This window comes from Callithrix jacchus, chromosome 13 (genome assembly GCF_049354715.1).
Source record: "Callithrix jacchus isolate 240 chromosome 13, calJac240_pri, whole genome shotgun sequence".
NCBI lineage: Eukaryota > Metazoa > Chordata > Mammalia > Primates > Cebidae > Callithrix > Callithrix jacchus.
The window spans coordinates 60,003,207-60,013,434 of record NC_133514.1 but is presented as its reverse complement, the minus strand read 5'-3'; the positions used below and the strand labels follow the sequence as shown (position 1 = coordinate 60,013,434).

The window sequence follows — 10,228 nt, the reverse complement described above, 5'->3', positions numbered from 1 at the left end:
CCCCTCAAAGTCATCCACAAAGGTTGGAATCAACCTCTAAACTCCTGTTAATGTTGATATTTTCCTTTTCCCATTAATCATAAAATTTCTTCAAGGCATCTAGAATGGCGATTCTTTTCCAGAAGATTTTCTTGTTTTTAATTTTTAAATTACTTTTTTAAATGTTTGTGGGTACATGGTGTATATATTTAGGGGGCACATGAGATGTTTTGATACAGCCATGCAATGTGAGATAAGCACATCAAGGAGAATGGGGTATCCATCCCCTCAAGCATTTATCCTTTGGATTACAAATAGTCCTCCAGAAGGTTTTCGATGGACTTTGCCCAGGTCCATCAGAGGAACCACTGTCTATGGCAGATATAGCCTTATGGAATGTATTTTTAACTAAGAAGACTTGCAAGTCAAAATGACTCTTTGATCCACAGGCTGCAGAATGAATGTTGTATTCATCTATTTCATGCTGCTGATAAAGACATACCTGAGATTGGGTAATTTATAAAGGAGAGACACTTAATGGACTCACGATTCCACCTGGCTGAAGAAGCCTCAGTCATGGTGGAAGGTGAAAGTCACATCTTACATGGCGGTAGACAAGAGAGAATGATGATAGGCAAGTGAAAGGGGAAACCCCTTATAAAATCATCAGATCTTGTGAGACATATTCACTACCACGTGAACAGTATGGGGAAAACCACCCCCATGATTCAAGTATCTCCCACCAGGTCCCTCCCACAACACGTGGGAATCATGAGAGCTACAATTCAAGATGAGAATTGGGTGGGGACACAGCTAAACCAAATCAGATGTCATGTTTGCAGACATGAAAACAACATTCATCTTCTTGAAATCTCTATCAAAGCTCTTGGGTGACTAGGTGTATTGTCAATGAGCAACAATATTTTAGAAGAAATCTTTTTTTCTGAGCCATAGGTCTCAACAGTGGGCTTAAAGTGTTCAGTAAACCATGCTATAAACAGAGACACTCTCATCTAGGCTCTGTTGTTCTACTTATAGAGCACCCGTTATAAGAGCACACAAATTTAGCATATTTTTTTTTTTGAGACAGAGTTTCGCTCTTGTTATAGGTTGGAGTGCAATGGCGCGATCTTGGCTCACTGCAACCTCCGCTTCCTGGGTTCAGGCAATTCTCCTGCCTCAGCCTCCTGAGTAGATGGGATTACAGGCATGCGCCACCATGCCCAGCTAATTTTTTGTATTTTTAGTAGAGACGGGGTTTCACCATGTTGACCAGGATGGTCTCGATCTCTTGACCTCGTGATCCACCTGCCTCGGCCTCCCAAAGTGCTGGGATTACAGGTGTGAGCCACCCCACCCGGCCAAATTTAGCATAATTTTTAAGGGTCCTAGGCTTTTCAGAATGGTAAAAGAGCATTGGCTTCCACTTCATGTCACCAGCTGCCTGAGCCCCTAACAAGAGTGAGCCTGTCCTTTGAAGCTGTGAAAGGCCTAAATGGCATCTTCTTCCAATAGAAGGCTGTTTTGTCTACATTGAAAATCTGTTGTTTAGTGTAATCATCTTCATCAATGGTCTTAGCTAGATCTTCCAGATAACTTACTACAGCTTCTCCATCAGCACTCGGAATTCACCTTACGTGTTTATGTTATAGTGACAGCTTCTTTCTTTAAACTTCATGAGCCAACATTTGCCAGCTTCAAACTTTTCTTCTTTAGCTTCCTGGCCTCTCTCAGCTTTCACAGAATTGAAGAGCGTCACAGTGTTGCTCTGTCTGATTAAGCTTTGGCTTAAGGGAATGTTGTGCCTGGTTTGATCTTCTATCCAGACCACTCAAACGTCACTCATATCAACAAAAAGGCTGTTTCTCTTCCTTATCATTTGTATGTTCACTTGGGTAGCACTTTTAACTTCAAAAAGTTTTCCTTTGCATTCACAACTTGGCTAACTATTTGGCACAAACACCTAGCTTCTGGCTTATTTTGCCTTTTGACATGCTTCCTCACTAAGCTTAATCATTTATTGCTTTTGATTAAAAGGAGAGACTTGCAACTCTTCACTTGAACACGTAGAGGCCATTATTGGGTTATTAACTGGCCTAATTTCAATATTATTGTGACTCAAGGCATAGGACAGCTCTAGGAGAGGGAGAGAGACAGGGGAACTGCGGGTCAGTGGAGCAGTCAGAACATATACACCATTTACTGATTAAGTTCACTGTCTTATAAGAGCACGGTTCATGGTGCTCCAAAACAATTAAATAGTAACGTGAAGGGTCACTGATCACAGATCACTATAGCAGATATATAATAATGAAATATTGAAATATTATGAGAATTACCAAGCTGTGACACAAAAATACAAAATGAGCATATGCTTTTGGAAAGATGGTGCTGATAGACTTGGTCAACTCAGGGTTGCCACAAACCTTCAATTTGTTAAAAAAAAAAAAAAGCAATACTTTCAAAGCACTATAAAGCAGTGCCAATAATATACGGTGTGCCTGTGTGGGGGAAGAGTGTAGGCGTGGGGTCAGGAACAATTAGCTCACCAATTGCCAGCTATTGATCATGGGAAAGTCTATCAGACTCAGAATCTTTTTCCTTTAATGGTATAATACCATCTTCATAGCATTGCAGATTCCTTAAGGAAACAATATAGGTAAACGTGAGAATGTAGTAGGAATTATAACTCCTATAACAGATCTACATTCTTTAGTCCCTGGGCATTTACCTAGAACATGGCAGTATCCAAAAAAGGACATGATTTCTCTTGCTCATCTTCACACTCCAGCTTCTCTCTCCAGTAGTGTGGACTAATTTAATGTCCTTCTTTTTTGCTGGCTTTTATTTAGGCAGATTTTCACAAGTGTCACTGAGTGGTGAATAATTTCTTTTTCTATGTGTATAAGGAATCCATAACAATTTTTCAGGGGCTCAGATTTGAGTGCCTCTTTGTATAATCTAGCACAGTTTCCCCCAACTATCAGAGCTAGAACAGTGGCCAACTGGCTACTGGGTGACACAGTCACACAGAGGAGACAGGACCTTAAAGCACACTGGACACTAGACCATTCAATCAGAGCTTTGCTCTGAAAACAGACTCCGCAAAATGAAGGGTCAGAGCCCTCCTCAAGAATGGCAGCTTCTACAGCAAAACAAGATCCACCCCCAGGTACAGAGATGATGGCAGATAAACCCTGCTAGCCCGTATAGCTATATTTCCACCCTATTTTCCAGATAGTGCTTAGCCATGTGACTTCACACCATAAATCGATGGTCTCCAAACTTGGCTGATATTTCACTGTTGCCCATTAACCCATTAGTGATGTGTTTGGTTACCTCCTTCTCTAATCCTAATTTCCTGAATCTTATCCATTCTCAACTTCAGCCTCTATTCCCTCATCTTCAACAACAACCTTGCCTTCTCTGAGATGAAAATGGAGGGAATCAGGCATGAACACTGCTGTGGTTCGGATGATAGTGTCTCCTCCAAAACGTATGTTGAAACTGAATCCCCAGTGCAACAACAATAAGAGGTGGGGCATTTGGGAGGTGATTAAGTCATGAGACCTCTGCCCTCATGAATTTAGTTGGTGCCTTTATCAAAGGACTTGAAGGTGAGGGGACCGCCTCTTGCCCTTCTGACTCTTCTGCCACACAAGGACACAGGATCTGTTACCTCTGGAGGATGCAGCAGCAGGCACCATATTGGAAGCAGAGGGCAGCCCTCACCAGACATACAACCTGCTGACACTTTGACCTTGGACTTCTCAGCAAATAGAGCAATGAGAAATAAATTTCTATTTTTTAAAAATTACCCAGTCTTGAGCATTAGGACAAATACCTAATGCATGCGGGACTTAAAACCTAGATGACGGGGGTGATGGACGCAGCAAACCACCATGGCACATATACACCTATGTAACAAACCTGCACGTTCAGCACATGCCTCCCGGAGCTTAAAGTAAAATAAAATAAAATAAATTGCCCAGTCTTTGGTATTTTGTTGGAGCAGCACAAACAACTAAGATAAATACTGTCAGTGTTCTGCCTCTCCTAATATTCCTCCCCGACCAGTCCCCCTAAACCTCTCTCCATGCCCAAATGTCTTCTCTACATCCACTCTTCCCGTCTGCATGCGTCCTTGGTCTGATTCCCTCCCTGCTTCCCTGAGGCCGTGCTGTGTGAGCCAGTTTCTCTCTCAGCTCCTTCTGCCAGTGCCTTGCCTGAGATGTCTGGCAGCAACCGCAAGTCTTTCTCGTTCTAAGTGGGGCAATGCCTCCCAACGTCACGGGCCCCTCTAGCTAACATAAAATTTCTCCTCTCCCCTGTTATTGGCTGAATTGCATTTTCCTAAAATTTACACATAGAAATCTTAACCTCCAGTACCTCAGAATGTGACTCTGTTTGGAGACAGGCTAAAGAGGTGATTAAGTTACAATGAGGTCATTCCCACGGGCTGTAATCCACTATCACTGATGTCCTTTTAAGGATTGGAGATGAGGGCCAGGTGCAGTGGCTCACGACTGTAATCTGAGCACTTTGTGGGGGCCCGAGATGGGTGGATCACCTGAGTTCAGGAATTCTACCAGCCTGGCCAAAATGGTGAAACCCCATCTCTACTAAAAATAGAAAAAATAGAAAAATTAGCCAGGTATGGTGGTGCGTGCCTGTAATCCCAGCTACTTGGGAGGGGAGGCTGAGGCAGAAGAATCACTTAAACCCAGGAGACAGAGGTTGCAGTGAGCTTAGATCACACCACTGCACCCAAGCCTGAGCTATAGAGTGACACTCCATCTTAAAAAAAAAAAAAAAGAAAAAGAATTGGAGATGAGAACACAGACACACACGTAACGGAGACTCAGGGAGAGGGTGCAGTCTGCAAGCCAAGGAGAGCAAGCTCAAGGGAAATCAGCCCCTTGATCCCGGCCTTCCAGCCTCCAAAACTGAGAAAATATTAATTCCTGCCTCATGGGTACTTCATTATGGCAGCCCTAGCAAACTAACACATTCCCTTTAAACCCCTGATTCTCCAAAAGTGGCATGCCTTTGCTCTTTTATTTCTTCTGTTCTTTATTGTTTCCTCCCCCTGCAGCCCAGCAGTCTCCACCCTCCTCACCTTCTGGACTCTGCCTTTGGCACAGAGGAAACTCAGATCTCTTGGGTCTCCCAACAACACTCTCTGGCTCACTCTGCCCTTTCCTGATGTTGCCTTCCCTGTGCTTGGTGGACATTTTCTCACTCAGCCTTATAAATGTTGAATGCAAAATGTAATCCCGACTCACTTCTCCACTCACTTCCCTCATTGTCTTTTCTCGAATTTTGGACTCCACTGTGTTCTGCCCCTAGATGCTTTAGAGGAGCATGTCTAACCACTAGCTCGACACCTCCTGTTTCCCCAGATCCGTGTTCCCTTCAGGATTCCCTTGGTTTCAATTAGCAATAATCGTGCCTAAGATAAACCTCATTGGCTGTGCTACTGCCACTGCACAAAGCTGGGGATTCCCTTGTTGATTACACATAGGGGTACAAGGCTTGATCAATCCATCCATAGTGTAAATGTTCTCCATCCTTTGCCATTCTTGGAGGTTTGGCTTCATTAAGGGAACTAGAGGGTTTTCTTATTTCATTTAACTCTCATGCTGACAACTTTTTTTTTTTTTAAGATGAAGTATTGCTGTATTGCCCAGACTGGAGTGCAGTGGTACGATCTCAGCTCACTGCAACCGCTGCCTCCCGGATTCAAGCAGTTCTCTGCCTCAGCCTCCCATGTGTCTGGGATTACAGGCACCTGCCACCACACCTAGCTAATTTTTGTATTTTTAGTAGAGATGGAGTTTCAGCATCTTGGCCAGGCTGATCTTGAACTCCTGACCTCATGATCCACACGCCTTGGCCTCCCAAAGTTCTGGGATTACAGGCATGAGCTCATGCTAACAACTTCTCCTTGGTTCTCCCGCTCCATGGGATAAGCCCCAAGCCTTTTCCAGCAGAGCAGGTACAGGCCAAGCTGTCTAGTTTCTCTCTGCAGACTCCCTCTGTGCTCCAGGCGCCCACAGCTTCCCCTATCCCCAAGGTCTTTCTCTCCTGAGCGTCTTCTTCACACCAAGTGCTAAGCTGAGACTGTCTCCTCCCCTTGGTGCCCTAGGCAAGCCTCTCTCCCTGTGTCTGGCAAAGTCTCCACTGTTGTGATTCAGCTTAGGTGCACCTTGCCAGAAAGCCTTACCTTCTTTCACCTCTCTTTCCTCACTGCTCCTAAAATTCCCCTACATAGCTGTCTGCCTTTTTCTCATTCTTTGCAACATGTTCTCTTAATATGTCTGATTTCCAACCAGACTGTGAACTCTTTGATGGCATAGACTGTGCCCATGTAACTCCTGATATCCCCACTGAAGGAATGTGTTTTGAAATTAACTGAGTTATTTACAGACCCTATCACCAGAAAAACAAACTACCTGCGATATCCTAATCCTTGAGCATTCAGCTGGGCACGGTGGCTCATTCCTCTTGCATTGCTGTTTGTCATGATATTTGTGTGACTAGGCTGGAAAAGTCACACCATCTAGGATAAGTTGAGTTGTGTTTGTGGGTGAATTATATTTCCTTATTCTCAAGTTTTGCCTTCTTTTTACCCACCTGCTTTTTTTTTGAGACAGTCTTTCTCTAGTAGTGTGATCTTGGCTGACTGCAACCTTCGCCTCCCAGGTCCAAGCCATTCTCCTGCCTCAGCCTCCCAAGTAGCTGGGATTACAGGTGCCTGCTACCATGCCTGGCTAATTTTTGTATTTTTAGTTGAGACAGGGTTTCACCATGGGGGCAGGCTGGTCTCGAACTCCTGACCTTAAGTGATCCACCCACCTCGACCTCTCAAAGTGCTGGAATTACAGGTATGAGCTGCTGCACCTGGCCTCCCACCTGGCTTTTTTTCCCTCAATGTTATAGACTTTCGGGGTGAAGAAACAGAAAGGAAATTTTAAAAGTGGGTCCATTCACTTTCTTTAAATTCACATGCAGTCAACTAATTGTTTTTTTTTTTTTTTTTTGAGACTGAGTCTTACTCTGTCACCCAGTCTTACTCTGTCACCCAGGCTGGAGTGCAGTAGCATGATCCTGGCTCACTGCAACCTTCACCTCCTGGGTTCAAGTGATTCTCCTGCCTCAGCTTCCCAAGTAGCTTGGATTGCAGGTGCCCACCACCACACCTTGCTATTTTTTGTATTTTTAGTAGAGATGGGGTTTTACTATGTTGGCCAGGCTGGTCTTGAACTCCTGACCTCAGGTGATCCGCCAGCCTCGGCCTCCCAAAGTGCTGGAATTACAGATGTGAGCCACCACGTCCAGTCGCAGTCAACTAATATTTGACAAGGGCACCATAAGGATACAGTGGGAAAAGGATACAGCACTTTTCCATAAATAGTGCTGGGAAAACTGTAGTTCCATAGGTAAAAGAATCAAATTGACCCCTTTTCTTACACCATACACAAAAATCAATTCAAAATAAATTTTTTTTTTTGAGACTGAGTTTCGCTCTTGTTATCCAGGCTGCAGTGCAATGGCGTGACCTCGGCTCACCACAACCTCCGCCTCCTGGATTCAGGCAATTCTCCTGCCTCAGCCTCCCGAGCAGCTGGGATTACAGGCACGCGCCACCATGCCCAGCTAATTTTTTGTATTTTTAGTAGAGACGGGGTTTCACCATGTTGACCAGGATGGTCTCGATCTCTTGACCTCATGATCCACCCGCCTCGGTCTCCCAACATGCTGGGATTACAGGCTTGAGCCACCGTGCCTGGCCCTCAAAATAAATTAAAGACCTAAGTGAAGGACCAGAAACCACACAACTCCCAGAAGAAAACAAAAGGGAAAGGTTCCTTGACACTGGCCTTGGCAATAACATTTTAGATATTGCACCAAAAGCTTGGGCTACGAAAGCAAAAATAAATAAATGAGACTGCATGAAATTAAAAAGCTTCTGTTAGCAAAGGAAACAATCAACAAAATAAGAAGTCAGGCCAGGCACAGTGGCTCATGCCTGTAATCCCAGGACTTTGGGAGGCTGAGGCAAGTGGATCACCTGAGGTCAGGAGTTAACGACAAGCCTGGCCAACATGGTGAAACCCCGTTTCTACTGAAAAATACAAAAAAAAAAAAAAGGAAAAAGAAATTAGCCAGGCATGATGGTGCGTGCCTGTAATTCCAGCTACTCAGGAGGCTGAGGCAGGAGAATCACATGAATCTGGGAGACAGAGTTTGCAGTGAGCCAAGATCCCACCACTGCTCTCCAGCCTGGGCAACAGAGCAAGAATCCATCCCCCCACCCCCACCCCAAAAATTAAAAAAATTAAAAAATTAAAAAGCAACCTACAACTTGGGAAAAAGTATTTGCAAACTGCATAATCAATAAAGTTTTCAGGCTATAAATCCGAAATTAATGAAGAACTCTTACAACTCACTAGCAGAAAAGCAAATAGCCCCAAATAACTCCATTTAAAAATGAGCAAAGACCCTTCCCACAGGGTTTGAACAAGACAAAACAAAAAAAATAAACAAACAAAACCAGAAGAAACAAAAATGGGCAAAAGATCTGAACAGACATTTCTCTAAGGAAGACATAACATGAGGCTAGGTGCAGTCACTCTTGTCTGCGATCCCAGCACTTTGGGAGAGCAAGGCAGGAGGATTGCTTGAGCCCAGGGGTTTGAGACCAGCCAGCCCAAGCAACATAGTGAGATCTTGTCTCCACAGATAATAAGTTTTTAAAAATTTGGCTGGGTCTGATGGCCCACACCTGTGGTCCTAACTACTCAGGAAACTGAGGTGGGAGAACTGATTGAGCCTGGGATGATGAGGCTTCAGTGAGCTATCATCACACCACTGCACTCCAGCCTAGGTGACAAATCAAGAAGAAAATGTGATATATAGATATATGGTGAATATTATTCAATCTTAAAAAAGAAAGAGCTCCTGCCATTTGCCATAGCACAGATGGATTGGAGGATATAGTAAAATAAGCCAGATATAGAAAGAACAGTGCTGCATTATCTCATTTATATTGGAATTGAAAAAATAATGGCTGAGTGTGGTGGCTCACATCTGTAATTCCAACACTTTGGAAGTCTGAGGTGGGCGGATCATGAGGTCAGGAGATCAAGACCATCCTGGCCAACATGGTGAAACCCCATCTCTATTAAAAATACAAAAATTATCTGGGTGTGGTGGCGTGTGCCTGTAATCCCAGCTACTCGAGAAGCTGATGCAAGAGAATCACTTGAACCCAGGAGGCGGAGGTTGCAGTGAGCTGAGATCGCGTCATGGCACTCCAGCCTGACAACAGAGCTAGGCTCTGTTTCAAAAAAAAAAAAAAGAAAAAAGATTAATGTACATAGAGAATGAAGTAGTGGTTACACAGGGGGAAGAACTGGGGAGATGTATGTCAAAGGTTACAAAGTAGGAGCTACGTAGAGAGACAAGTCTAGAGATCTAATGCACAGCACGAAGACTATAGCTAATAAAATTATCTTGTATAGGGCATCTTGTGGAATAAGTAGATTTTAGCTGCTCTTTCACAAGAAAGGTAACTATGTGAGATGACAGGTATGTTAATTTGCTTCACAATAGTAACCAACTTACTATCTATATGTATCCTATAGCACCATGTAAACCTCAAATATGCACAAAATTTATTTCAAAAAAATAAAGTCAGGTAGGCACGGTGGCTCTTGCCTGTAATCCCAGCACTTTGAGCAGCTGAGGCAGGTAGATCGCTTGAACCTAGGAGTTTGAGACCAGCCTGGGCAACATTGTGAGATCCCGTCTCAATAAATAAATAAATAAACAACAGTTGTGGATTTGTCAGTCTGAGTCTGTGTGATTTCACAGCATTGGGATTATCCATGTGGAGACATTCTCATTTACAAGTGTGTCCTTGTGGCAAAAATTTCCCCAACCTACTGCCCAGCAGCTGCTTCTTAGACACACTTGTGATCCAGAGCTGCTGTCAACAAAACGTCTCCATAGAAAACGTGGAGCTGTTCCATTCCCGACTGGCAGTTGCTGTTCTGCATTGCACAACAGTGCTTTTTTTGTTTTGTTTTGTTTTTAGCTGAAACTTGGCTAATGAATAAAGAATGGATTCTCTAGTAGAAGTTTTCCCATAGACTAACACCAGAGTTTCCATAATGTTCTGGGACAAAAAAATTTTTGTTTTTAAAGAGCAAGTTTTTAAAAAATTCAGCTAATTAAAAAAAAT

General features: G+C 43.6%; 1 protein-coding gene and 1 pseudogene across 31 annotated transcripts in view; both read right to left on the bottom strand.

Annotated features, from left to right (window-relative positions):
* The window catches only part of DLGAP1 (DLG associated protein 1), a 1,035,773-nt gene that overhangs the window by 20,257 nt on the left and 1,005,288 nt on the right, over positions 1-10,228 (bottom strand). The gene's annotated exons all lie outside the window — the stretch shown is intronic.
* LOC128929511 (U4 spliceosomal RNA) lies at positions 5,405-5,476 on the bottom strand (annotated as a pseudogene).